Source organism: Pinus tabuliformis, chromosome X (genome assembly GCF_031772625.1).
Source record: "Pinus tabuliformis cultivar Carrire ecotype Pingquan chromosome X, CPIR1, whole genome shotgun sequence".
Classification (NCBI taxonomy): domain Eukaryota; kingdom Viridiplantae; phylum Streptophyta; class Pinopsida; order Pinales; family Pinaceae; genus Pinus; species Pinus tabuliformis.
The window spans coordinates 1,661,348,190-1,661,362,611 of record NC_142308.1 but is presented as its reverse complement, the minus strand read 5'-3'; positions in this window follow the sequence as shown (position 1 = coordinate 1,661,362,611).

Genomic DNA, 14,422 nt, shown 5'->3' with positions numbered 1-14,422 from the left:
GCCTCTACCTTTTTAGGTATTATAAGATTTGTAGTATGATTGAATTGACTTATGTTTGTTTCTCTTATGTTCTGAAAAGCCTCTCATTTTCATCCTTACAACTCTTTATTTCTGCTCTCAAGATACTCAACATGTCCATCCAATTAGGCTAGTCCACCCCTCCTCATTATCTAATTGATCTTTCCTCTTCCTTTGTCTTTCCTTCTTCATATCCATGTTGTGATTGATCAGAGGTATACTACACCATTTTAATATTCATTCCTCAGTTCATTGGTTCTATACTACACCATCATTTTCTATTCTTTTGGTCCATGACCTTCATGTGTTGTTACACACACACACACACATAAATGTTAGATTTGACAAAATTCATATGCATAATAAACAATATCACCTTGGCTTTCTGATGGAAATTTGTCTGTTATGAAACCAGCTCGAGAAAAGATAGAAAAGAAAGATCAACACCTTAGAATTCAGCCTCTTCGAGGGGGCAACCTCCTTTATATTACAAAAATGAACAATTCTTGGATGATACAAATGACAAAACCTCCTTTCTATATATAGGAGTCTAAAGAGTCATAATATAATCCAGCCGACCTAACAATAATAATATAAAGCCACAAAAATAACAATAGAGGGATTCAATGGGGCACAGAAATAACAATATGGGGGTAATAGGGGCACAACAATATAAATAAGGGGTATAACTACAATAGTAATGGGGTAATCACTAGTATTATAGGGACCCAACATGCCCCTCTCCTTCAAAAAAGTGTTGTCCTCAACGCTTGAGCAGTTCTGGATACTTCTGCATAAAATTCTCATCCTCCCATGTGGAATCTTCAGCGGATAAGTTCTTCCACTTGATAAGATACTCTGAAATTGATCGATTTCTTAGCTGTCGAGTTCTTGTTTCTGTGACTGCTTCCGGTTCCAATATAATTTTTCCTTCCTCGTTAAGTTCTGGCAATATTGTTTGAACTGGGAGCTTGTCGCCTATAACCTTCTTTAAACATGAAACATGGAAAACTGGGTGCAATCGAGAAGCTGCAGGAAGCTCCAATTTGTATGCCCTAGTACCAATCTTTTCCAACACCTTGTACGGACCATAATACTTTGGTGATAATTTATTATCCTTCTTAGCTTGCTTTAGGGACATTTGCTTATATGGTTGTAGTCGTAGGAATACCCAATCACCTACATCAAAACTTCTTTCACTGCGATGTTGATCTGCCTGTTGTTTCATTCTATTTTGTGCCAACACGAGGTTATCCTTTAAGAGTTGGAGGACTTGTTGTTGATGTTCGATGTGATGTTCCACTGCCTGAACCTTAGAATTTTCTCTTAAATATGATGTGATTGATGGTGGTTGGTACCCATAAAGTGCCATAAATGGGGTCATTTTTGTTGTTGTATGGAAGGAAGTGTTATACCACCATTCAGCCAGAGGCAACCATTTGACCCATTGTGTCTGTTTATCAGATACAAAGCAACAAAGATATCCTCCAAACATTTGTTTACTATCTCAGTTTTCCCATCAGATTGAGGATGATAAGATGAGCTATGAGCTAACTGAGTACCAAGACAAGAAAATAATTCTGTCCAAAAATTTCCAGTGAAAATGGGATCTCTGTCACTTACAATAATCTTTGGGTTTCCATGTAGCTTTTGAACTGTTTCCATAAATGCAGTAGAAACTGTACTGGCTTTAAATGGATGTGATAATGCACAAAAGTGTGCATACTTGGTAAGTCTGTCAACTACCACCATGATGACACTCTTTCCCTCAGACTTGGGTAAACCTGTGATAAAATCCATTGAAACCTCCTCCCAACGTTGGCTTGGAATGGATAAAGGTTGTAATAGACCCGGTTTCTTAATTGTTTCAACTTTATTTTGTTGGCAAACCAAACATTCCGCCACAAACTTTTGAATATCTGATTTAAGGCCATCCCAAAAAAATTCCTTCTTAACCCTGTGGTAAGTTTTTAAAAATCCTGAGTGCCCTCCTAAGGGAGAAGTGTGCAATTCCATAAGAATCTTTTGTTTTAGCTGGGAATTCTTACAGAGGTATAAGCGATCTTTGTACCATAACGAATCATTTTTCCAGCTAAATGTATCAGAAGTACTGGAATCTTGTTGTAGCTTTCGAATAAGTGCCCACACTTCTTCGTCATTCTTCCATTCCTCCTTTGCTTCGTTTATCCAATCTGGTTGGATAATAGAAATGGCACACAACAATGCTTCCATATCCTCATCCTTTCTTGAGAGTGCATCTGCCACCACATTTTGCTTCCCTTTTTTGTAGATGATTTCAAAGTCATAACCCAACATCTTTGTGACCCACTTTTGTTGCTCTTCAGAGGATAATCTTTGTTCTAAAAAGTATTTAAGGCTATCATGATCCGTTTTTACCTTGAAGTGTCTTCCCATTAGGTAGGGTCGCCATTTCTTAAGTGCATGGAGTATTGCCAACATTTCCTTCTCATAAATAGCTTTGCTTAAAAACTTTCCCTTGATTGGACGACTTTCAAAAGCAATGGGTCTTTCATCTTGCATTAGAACAGCACCAATTCCATTTCCTGAAGCATCACATTCCACAATAAAGGTTTTTGTGAAGTCCGGTGTAGCTAAGACCGGTGCTTGGCACATTGCCTCTTTAAGATGTTTAAAGGCCTTTGTTGCTTCAGGAGTCCATGAAAATGAATCTTTCTTCAATAATGTTGTTAGAGGTGCTGCTATTCTCCCATAATTCTTAACGAACTTGCGATAATACCCTGTCAACCCAAGAAATCCTCGCAGATGCTTTATGGATGTGGGGATTTTCCATTCCTTAATGGCTTTAATTTTGCTAGGGTCTACCTTAACTCCTTCATGAGATACAATATGACCCAAATATTCCACCTCCTGGACTCCAAAGAAACATTTGGATCTTTTTGCATATAATTGTTTCTCCTCCAATAGTTGTAGCACCTTGTCAACATGTTCAACATGATCCTTCCAAGACTTGTTGTAGATTAGTATATCATCAAAAAATACAACACAAATTTTCTAAGGAATGGTTTGAAAATTGAATTCATCAAACCTTGAAATGTTGAAGGTGCATTGGTAAGGCCAAAAGGCATGACCAAAAATTCATAATGACCCTCATGAGTTCTAAATGCCGTTTTCGGAATGTCTTCAATCTTCATTCTGATTTGATGATATCCCGAACGAAGATCCAACTTGGTGAAGTAAATTGATCCATGCAATTCATCCAGTAATTCATCAATGACAGGAATGGGGAACTTATCTTTAATAGTGAGCTTGTTGAGCTCCCTATAATCTGGACACATGCGCCATGATCCATCCTTCTTGTGCACCAATACTACTGGAGCTGAGAAAGAACTTTGACTCGGTTGAATTATACCAGCCTCTAGCATTTCTGCAACCATACGTTCAATTTCACTTTTTTGGACATATGGATATCTGTACGGCCTGATGTTTGGAGGAACACTTCCTGGAATCAGATGAATAGCATGATCATGATCACGCATAGGTGGGAGACCTTTGGGAGTCTCAAATACCTTGGAATGATTGTCCAGGACTTTTTGGAGATCTGGAGAAATAGATGATTCCAATGTGGAAACATCTAGCGAACATAATTGTGCAATTACACCTCTTTGCTCCTTTTTTAGAAGCTTTGTCATGCCATTAGAGCTGATTATCTTTCCTGGTTTCCCTGCAATACCCCTTAATTCAACTTCCTTTCCTTCCACAGAAAATTTCATGAAAAGTTCTTGAAAATTAAAAGCTATTGTACCCAAGGATTGTAGCCATTGGACTCCTAGTACAACATCAGCACCTCCCATTGGAATGGAAAGCATTGGGCTAGTCAATACATATTCTCCCATGGATAGCTTGATATTATGGCACTTTCCAGAACAATTTATTGTTCCTCCATTTGCAATCATCACTTGACACTCTGGTGCTGGATATAGGAAGCAATTCAATTCTTTTGCTACCCTACAATGAATAAAATTGTGGGTGCTTCCTGAATCAATCAACACTATTACCTTTTTCTTCTTGATTTGTCCTTCTATCTTGATGGTTTGAGGAGTGGTAATTCCCGCCAATGCATTACAAGATATGGTCGGATTTATTTGTTCTTCATCTAGGCTTTGTTCCTGGAATATATTCTCTTCTTTTGACCTTTCTTGCTCCTTTTCTTCTTCCTCTTCACAATCTATGTAGAATAATTTCTTCTCAGCACACTTATGACCTTTTGTGTATTTGCTATCACAATTGTAACAAAGCCCTTTTGCTCTTTTTTCTTCCAATTGTTGTGGTGTCAACCTTGTAGGTTGTGGAAGACTATGGGCAACAACACTTCCATCTTTATAGTTGTGAATGGTATGCTTCCTAGTTGCCATAATTTTGCTTTCCATTTTTCTTGCTAACCTGAATGCCTTCTCTAATGAATCAGGTTCCCAAGGCGCACATCATGTTGGATATTATCCTTTAAAGACCCTATGAACACATCAATCCTATGCTCCTCTGGAATATCTTTTACCCTTATGTTCAATTTTTGGAACTCCTCAATGTGCTCCATTATTGAACCCTTTTGTTTGAGACTTATCAATTGGCTAAAAAAAGTGTTGCTTTTTGTATCCTCATAATGTGCTATCAATTCTTCCGTAAAAATTGCCCAAGTGATAAATTGTTTACGAGAACAAAGCCATTGATACCATACAAACTGATTTGGTTCCAAATATAAAGTTGCCATACGTACCTTTTGTGTGTTTTGCACATTATTGAGATCGAAGAATTGCTCCATCTGTAATATCCATGTGGCGGGATCCTTGCCATCAAACTTCCTCATATCGATTTTTGGAACATGGTGAGTCTTCGATCCAACATTAGAGTCTATGGAATCATGATTAACATTTCTTTTGTTCTCATCATGAGTTTCCTTTAGTACTCTTTCACCCTTAGTGACCATTTCTTGTAGCAACTTATTCATATTTATCTTCAATTCTTCCATCTTATCATCCATGCCATCAATTTTAGCGTCCGTGCCATTCACCTTAGCTTCCATGCCATCCATATTAGCTTCTACGCCTTTCTTTAAACAATCCATCTTAGCTTCTACACCTTTCTTTAAACCATCCATCTTAGCTTCTACATCTTTCTTTAAACCATCCATCTTAGATTCTGTTCCTTTTTGTGCAAGGGATAGTTGTTGCACTTGGTCTTGTAATTTTGATATATCATGTTGCATTTCTTCCTCTTCTTCATGAGTCATGCTAGAGCTTTCAGGTTCCTTACTAGGTGTTTTCATTTTCTTTCCTCGGGGCATCAGTTACCGATAATAATGCTCTAATATGCCCTTTGAATTCCTTCAAAATAAATTTTCAAACTAAGCTTAAGCAAAAATTTAAAAAAATCTACACACCTTTTTTCACTTCGTAGGAGCTTGATATTGCCTCTGATGTATCTCTGTACTTTCCAATCATCTAGTTCTGAAATTGTGACCTGTAGTAGCTCTCTGTGTCCTCTTTCCAATGCCACCAGTCTGATCCAAATTGGATTCTCCAAGAAAGAGTTATGCACAATCTCCCAAGATGACTTGATTATAGACCTTTCCAGAAGAGTGAACTTGTATGAAGTGCCACGTGTACAATTTTCTACCTTTGGTTCTGAAAACGATATACAAGAAACTTCGGTCCGTTCTATTTCTGTACCTTCTTACGAAATTTCAATCCGATCCCCAGAGAGAAAGTTATGACGATTTTCCCTAAGTCACCTGTTTTGAATGTAATTCAGGAGTCTGCAAAAAGACCAACTTCCTCAGAGCATATCTCCGTAAATATCGCGCAAAAAGATCTGAAATTCGGACCCAAGGTTCAGCGTGATTTCCTCTCAAATGGGTTTTTCTGGCGGCTTCTGAAATGTCACAGGAAAAAAGTTATAGCGAAAATGCCACGATGACCTGTTTGGAGCAGCGAAACCCTAGAATCCAAAGCTCTGATACCAAATGTTATGAAGCCAGCTCAAGAAAAGATAGAAAAGAAAGATCAACGCCTTAGAATTCAGTCTATTTGAGGGGGAAACCTCCTTTATATTACATAAATGAACAATTCTTGGATGATACAAATGACAAAATCTCCTTTCTATATATAGGAGTCTAAGGAGTCATAATATAATCCAGCCGACCTAACAATAATAATATAAAGCCACAAAAATAACAATAGAGGGATTCTATGGGGCACAGAAATAACAATATGGGGGTAATAGGGGCACAACAATATAAATAAGGGGTATAACTACAATAGTAATGGGGTAATCACTAGTATTATAGGGACCCAACATTGTCAGTGTAAGCTAGCTACAAAATTACACCTTGATTAGTACATTAGTATCAATAAAATCATACGCATAATTAGTTCCATGCTACGTGCGTATGAAGACACACCAAACTGTACACACCATCAATCCATAACAACCATTAGATTTCTAGCACCTATCATGAGGTTTTAAGGCCTCACTAGATCTTCAAAGGTCCAATATTGAACCTTCACTTGGTTACTTTTGTGATAGAACACATCCAGTCCGAGTGTGGAACCTAGAAGCTTTGATACAACCTGTAACATACCTCCTACTATCCTTAGCCCCAACTAAGATTAGAAGGAAGTAGTTACTATGTTGACCCAACTCCCATCATCACATTATGGAAATGGGGTCTATTTTTTTCAACTTGCTCAAAATGAGAAACATATGACATCGTTGTGTTCATCTCATCAAGACCTTTCCAACAATATAAATTTTGTTCCAATATGGTACCCAGACTGAAAGATATGGTTGATTATAGTCATGGCCAATTAAATAGTGCCACATCATCAAGCCTGCTACGTGGTTCCTATATGGTCCCCATGTGGAATCCACATGGCTATCAAATTACAATCGACATCATACCATGTCATAGTTTCTGACTCACTCATACACCTTATCCTTCCAACAAATGAATTCCCATACATGGACAAGGCAGGTTAAGTGGGTGCGGACCCCTCCCTTGCCACATCACCCCACTACATAGTACCCTAGAGGGTTACCATACTGCTCCCCACTGAGAGTACTGAGGACATCCCTCGAGGCTATGTGGTGATACACCCTCGTTATGGCTTAGCTTTCCCCTAGGCCTATGAAAAAAGACACTCAAACCACATGGTGCACATACCCACAAAAACGAGCCCACGCATGACGTCAACCCAGGACTTAGATCTCGAGCATTCTACCTTGTGCTCTTTTTAGAAATATCCACAGAACGTGGTTCAGGGTGACGTCACCAACCCCAATAGTTAGGCAATGTCATCACTCGTTGCATCCTCCACATTACGTCACATAACCATGGATCCCACGGAGGGGGTTTCACGTATATTTGACTGGGGTTTCCTTCATTTTTATGTGTTTGGGAATTCAATAGGCCCCACTCCCATATCATCCTAGCGATTTGATCCTAAGAGTTCCTCTTTTGTAATCCCCTTAAGACTTTTGGGGACAAAATGTCGAGGTCATTCAACAACCTTGAGACTCACTCATCGACAACTCAGACTTCTTCTATTCTGACTAAGGTCATCGTGCCCAGTTACTTGGTTTATGAAATTCAAACCCCTTGGATTCCTCGGGCCCTGATTAAAAAAACACGATATATATACACAATATGAATGGTTTGGAGCTAAAACCCAAATCTCGGGATCAACCATGATGGTTCTATTTTATGTTATGAATAAAATAATAATTAAATAGATAATAAAACATTAATAATAATAAAATAATTAATTAATTAATAACAACTTTAGTTATGAAGGGTCAAAAGGTCAAATAACATGACCATTCACCTTCGTGGCTAGTTAATGACTATAAAGGAAACTTCCATTAAGGCATGTAATCACCATTCATTTTTCTATCTCCATATAAATACACTTTACATTACATAAAAATTCTATTGAAACACAACAGATCAACAGTTTTTCTTCTAACCACGTTTGCATCCTTGTGTATTCTGCCCATACAACTTTTTTACTGCCTGTTCCATTTTCTTCCATTGTTGTGTATGTTCATGTCATCTCTTCCATTGCATCCCAAGCATCTACTACACCCTATCCATCACCATTATTGTTCACTCTTTTTCCATCGTTCGTTGCACCATCCACCTACACAGTTCCCCCGATCACAGTTCTACAACAATTCAAGTGTTTCCATGTTCTTGTGTCTTCGTCCCTCGACACCCCTAATGCTAACTTCCATACATACACTTTCTGTCGTTTGTCATCCATGAGTATTCCGTTGTTGTGCACTACTCAACCCCACGGTCGACACCCTGTCTTTTTGTTATCCCAACAAGTCACCGACCAAATCTGCCCCGTTGTCTTACATTCTTGTTGACCTTTGGACCGTTGTGACCTATGTCAGTAGTCATGTCCCCCACCATATGTTATGTTGTCCCATCCCCCATCATACGTAACACCGTTTGGAATCTCTCTCTCTCTCTGTGTGTATATATATATATATATATATATATATATATATATATATATATATATATATATATATATATATATATATATATAAGTTCATTATATAGTTCAATATATAATTATATAAATTCATAATATAGTTGTAATTATATTATTAATTAATAATTATATAACTAATGGCTATATAGTTCAATATATAATTATATAAATTCATAATATAGTTGTAATTATATAATTAATTAATAATTATATAATTAATGGCTATATAATTATATATATAGTCTAGTTATTATTAAAATAGTTATTATTATTATTATTATTATTATTATTATTATCTCTCTCTATCTCTCTCTCTGTCTCTCTCTCCGTCTCTCTCTCTCTCTCTATATATATCTATATATATATATATAGTAAAAAAGAGGGGGAAAAGTGGGTTTCACCAAGAAAAAGAACAAAATTGTAAACAACAAGGAGTTGCAAGTTGACATTAACCGCTATAGAGAAAAAGTCAATACTGCGATATCGTTTCAGTAACTTGGGAAAAATCACAAACATAATTTAATGAAGGAAAAAAAGGGGTTGATGATGATGATGGAGCAAGTACTATAGAGAGGCCTCAAAATCGATGAGACTTCCAAAAAACTCAATGAACATGGTGAATATATTAATAAACTAATAGAGAAGGTGTACACATTGATGTTACATTCTTCTCCCTATTAGGATCCAATGAATAACCCATACAAAACAAGTGAATATAAGCAACCAAGGAAACCCGAAATATACTTTTCAGGCAACAGTGCCGGACTAGAATTCTAGAAAGGAACCATCAACGAATTAAAAACAAGTTATTAAAATATGTTAGAAAATACCAAATAGGAGCAATTGTTTAGGTCAACAAAATAGACTGAATTTTTGGGGAAAATCTACCATTATATGAAAGAGAAAAGATAATCACCACGTCTAATATCTTAGAGGGCGACACATATGATTGGTTCCTCTGGTGGACGAAGAAGTGTGATGGAATTTATTTTCACTGAAAAGGGTTCACTATAACACTACTAAAAGGATTTCATGATGAGGTTTGTTACGGAGGTAAATCCTCTCTGCGGACAGAGACGATCCCTACTAGCCCAGACCGGGTCTAGTAACAATCACACAATGCTACTACGTAAGTTCCTAATTGCAAATAAAAGGTAGGCAAAGAGGACCTACTTGAATTCCAACGCTTATGTTTGATGAAGAAATGCTGTCCCCGCTCCTTCGCCTTGGCCGGTCACAATCCTTCACGATCCTTGTGAATAGATACCTGCACACACGAAGAGAGATACAAATACAAGCATGAAATCTAATAAATGCAACTATACATCAGTCGGAAAGGACATAATTCACATTAACCATTATAAAGACAAATGAGAATGGAACCATAATAGTAGTCATCTATTATTAATCATCAATAACAGAGAAGAGTACAACCAATGTTCTGACGTCGAATCCTTCTCAAGAGGGTCCAGCCAGCGAGTCTCTTAAGCATTCACCTTTAGAGGTAGATCTCCCAAGACAAACTCTCTCTCTCACACAAGCCACACTTTACAACCTTCCTTGAACTCTATAACATTCCCACACTTGTCACACCAACTACCTATCAAACACACACTAGGAGCAATCCAAGCACTATCAATTCCACACTTTCCAAACTAGCTGCTCATGGTAATGGTAGAGGTTTAAATAGGAGAAGGAGTCTCCATGAATGGTGGGAGGATGAGCTTATCTCCAAGGGAGGTGGTTTCAAATGACGAACAGACATGCCATAGAAGGGAGGGCGATACCCACAAGGCCAACAACCAAGTCTGGAGTCATCTGGAAGCCTGGCTGTTAGAACAAATTCGCCCAAACTAGATCAGCGCGGGTGTATCACTGAATTGGGGCGCTGACAGCGCATCTTAATAACGGATCAGGCTGTGTCAGCGTAGCTTAATACATTCATAGGATGCGCTGGCTCATGAAATTCGATCAGCGCGGAGAACCCGTGTGCTTCCGCGCCGGCAGCGCATCAGTTGCACTATCAGCCGCCAGTCAGCGCGGTTATTTTAATAACAGTTGCGCTGATCAAATAAACTTTGGCAAAGTGGGTCATTTGGCCAGATTAGGGAGCAGGAGCATGATTAATTGGAATTCATGGCACAGTAGGGAGACTGACAGGGAGACAATGACAAATTACTGTGTAACAGATGCCCCCTAAAGCATGAAGCCCGAGAGAGTGGGAGGGGTGAAATGCTTTACAAAACTCGCTGAACTGGAACACCACCAGGAAGGACCTGCACGTACAACTGATATCTCGATTACATGTAGTCTAGGCATGGGCGCAGCCATCCAAAAGACATATAAAGAAGGTCTGTGGCATGGACGCAGCCACCCAGCTGAAGAGACCATGATGATAATAAGGTATGGTCACAGCCATCCTAAAAGACTCAGGTATGGGCGCAGCCATCCATCAATGAGTCATGTAATGATTATAATCATCCACAACAATCGCAACCTAGATCATAGCAGACAAGGATCCAGGGTCTTGCGCTCCGTCCCGACCCGAACAAGTACAAGTCCAAGCATGGGAATACATGAGCTGAAGTCGAACATGCATGAACATCGTCTGATTACCAGTCAATGATGAAAACTGTTAACAGACACGAGAGGTACCACCAATAGTGACAATGGTCCTCAAGGTACTATAGGTACAATCCGCGGTGTGTGAATCAATGAGCTGGTGTTGAACACCCGCAGAATCATTCGATCGGAGGCGAATGATGAAAACCTCTCGTCGAACGCGAAGAACCTGCCATTGAGGCATGCAGGCTCCAAGGCACTGGTAGGGAGTCTCTAGATCAGCTTCCTGGATAATGAGCTGAAGTCGACAGGAAGTGACCTTGATCGAAGGTGGGCCATAATGTTTCCCACATCATCGACATGAGACAGAGGTAAAATGTTTTGTGCGAGACATCAGAGGAGGTTGCACTGTTGCAGAGGTCAACTTCTCTTGAACATATCAGCGGCACGACAGTGGATTTGGCAGTATCTGACATCAAATGAGCAGAGGTCATGGTGACAAGGCAATGAGAAAATGAGAGGCCAAATAGGATAACCCGAACCCATGGAGGCTATTGTGAAACAAGATGAGAAATTCCCACCCGACACGAATGCGGACCAGTGCCATGTTCAAGAGCGACATACTGCCGACACGACAATTATTACAGTTCCATTTTCCCCACCATTTCTAGCAGGTACCCCGATTATTTTTGGATGACAAGCTTGACGGGGATAGCATATGCTTGGAAAGCGTCATTTTGACGGTGTCCGATGCCATGAAGTTTTAACGAGCCTGACAAAGGAGGAGCTCGGCGTCTTTTCCTGTTTAGAGAGTTTGAAAAGACAGCGAAAAAGAAAACTCCAGCGGGGTCCTTTTTCATAAAGTTGTGTCTCGCGAGCCCGAAAAAGTATAAAACAATGCTCGAAAGAACCGCCCGACCAGTATGATCGAGGAGTACTTTTCGTAAATAGTGACTCCGACCCAAAAAAGTAAAAAAGCGGTCGGAAGTACGTCGTTTTGGAGCCAATAACGAGTGCGAAACGACAAACACTCGACAATCTTTTTAAGTTAAACGGTCGAAAAAAGAGCTTTAAAAGCGACCGCCCCTGATCCTTTTAACGAGCCGAGAGGAGGGCTCGGCCATCTTTTTCTTTCTTTACGTCGAAAAAGAGCTTAAAAATGACGTTGCGAGACCAAGTGTGTACAGGGCTATTATGACTCCACCGAGACGGAAATCTGCACAAGAACACTACCCACGTAAAACCTGTTCGACATGTTAAAAACATAGTAAAACATGTAGAAAATCATAGTACAGTGACATTAGCATGAAATATATGGCAAGAATTTAACAAAAACCCACATTTATGAGCTACCATAGTCAAATATAGATGTTTTACCATAAATAGGGGGGTAAAAGAACTATTTTTACCATTGTTACCATTTGAGCTGTGGAGAACGTTGTGAAGCTGCGAAGTTGACGGAGCGAATTCCATCCCGTTTGGGCACCGTTCATCCTGCAACTTGTTCCAGGTAGGTTCTCCTCTCCCTGCGCTCCATTTTGAGTCCCTTTTCTAGCTTTTTCATGGTGGGATTTGGCCATTTGGGCGAATTTTTGGAGCGTTGATGCGCTCTCGGTCAGCGCGGAAATCCTTATCGGGTCCGCGCTGATCGATTAAAATTTACACATACCACCTCCGGGTCAGCGCGGAAAACACGTGTGCTTCCGCGCTGACCCAGCGGAAAAAACAAAGGACTGCCATGATCAGCGCGACTATTTTAAAAATAGCCGCGCTGATGCCGTAAAGTTTTATTTTCACAATTTTGGACGTATAAATTTTCATGGTCAAGCTTCTAATGTTTTTTAATGGCCATGCAGGACACAATGGCATTTGTGTGGCAAGAGAGAGCCCATGATAACGAGGATATTGCTGCTTATGCCAATGCTGGGAGCCGCAATGCCATGCGGGCATGCGGATTTCTCAAATTCTTCCTCACTCCGCGCCTACGAGCGCAACCCGATCTTCTAGAGTTCTTGATCAGAGCTTGGAACCCAGTTTACGGAAAATTCACTATCCGAGGCCGTGATATCGAGTTCGATTCCATGGATATTTATTTTTTGACTGGATTATCCCGCCGGGGTGAGATGCCCATTCTGGAGGGGCAGTGACCCAGCGGTGAGACCTTGGACATGCTGATGGCTCGGGTGTGCCCATGGGCACGCAAAACGCGGAGTGGAAAGGTGTCCATTCCGTCAGTGGAGGACATCGTCCTTCGGAGCATACTCTTCATGGTGACCCGGGCAGCGGGCTGTTTGGCCAATCATGAGGCCTCAAAGACCCACCTACTACTGGCTCTCGAGTGTCTACAGCCCACCATATTCAACTGGGCGGCAACGGTAACCACTAGCATGAAAAGACAATTGAGCAACTGCCAACGCAGGGAGTCGAAGCAGTTCGGTTACGGGTCCATTCTAGTCCCGCTCATGCTGGAGCGGGTGCTGGCATTACAGCTGCAGGACATGGCCCTTGATCCACCCAGGGGTCCCCGAGAGACGAGGGCTAGTCGATGGGGCCATATCATTCTGCGAGGAGGTGGCGGCCGCCCAGTGGCATGGGGGCATTATTTCCGAGAGTGGCTGGAGCGCCAGGTTTTCTTTGTAGAGGACTGGCCATATGCTGGGATTGATTTCAGAGGTGACCCAGACATGCCACTGCCTGCGGGAGAGCAGTGGGACGATGGTGGTAAGCCACTCGATCTCTTTTTAATTTTTTATGTTTTGTAATGTTTTTATTTTTATTTTTCATGTACATGCCTTGACGATAAATGCTATGATATGCAGATGTAGGACCAGTGAGACCCCTTGGTTTGGCTCCAGAGGCGAGGAGAGAGGCACAGGGCGACGGAGTCTTGGCCCTGGCTCCTCCAGGAGTCAACACGCCTGAGATTGTAGTGCAGAACCTCGAGGGCTTACTGGAGGGAGTCCCAGATTACCAGGGGATCGAGGAGGTCCCCATAGCATCCCAAATTCACACAGTGGGAGTAGAGCCCAGGATGCACCGCCTTTTGAGGCGGGTGGCACGGGCGGTAGTATGCTATAGAGAGCATAACCTACCATAGTAGTCTCCTAGGTTTTATTTCCACTGCTGTTTTTGAGAGACACTTGTCTCAGATGTACTGAGGACATCGGCCTTATCTTAGACATATACACTTATTTTTGAGCGCCTTAGTGCGCCACACGATATATATATACCGATTTTTGGTGGATCTTATTACATATGATGATGTTTTTATATGCTATGCAAATGTTTAATACAAATGTAATCTC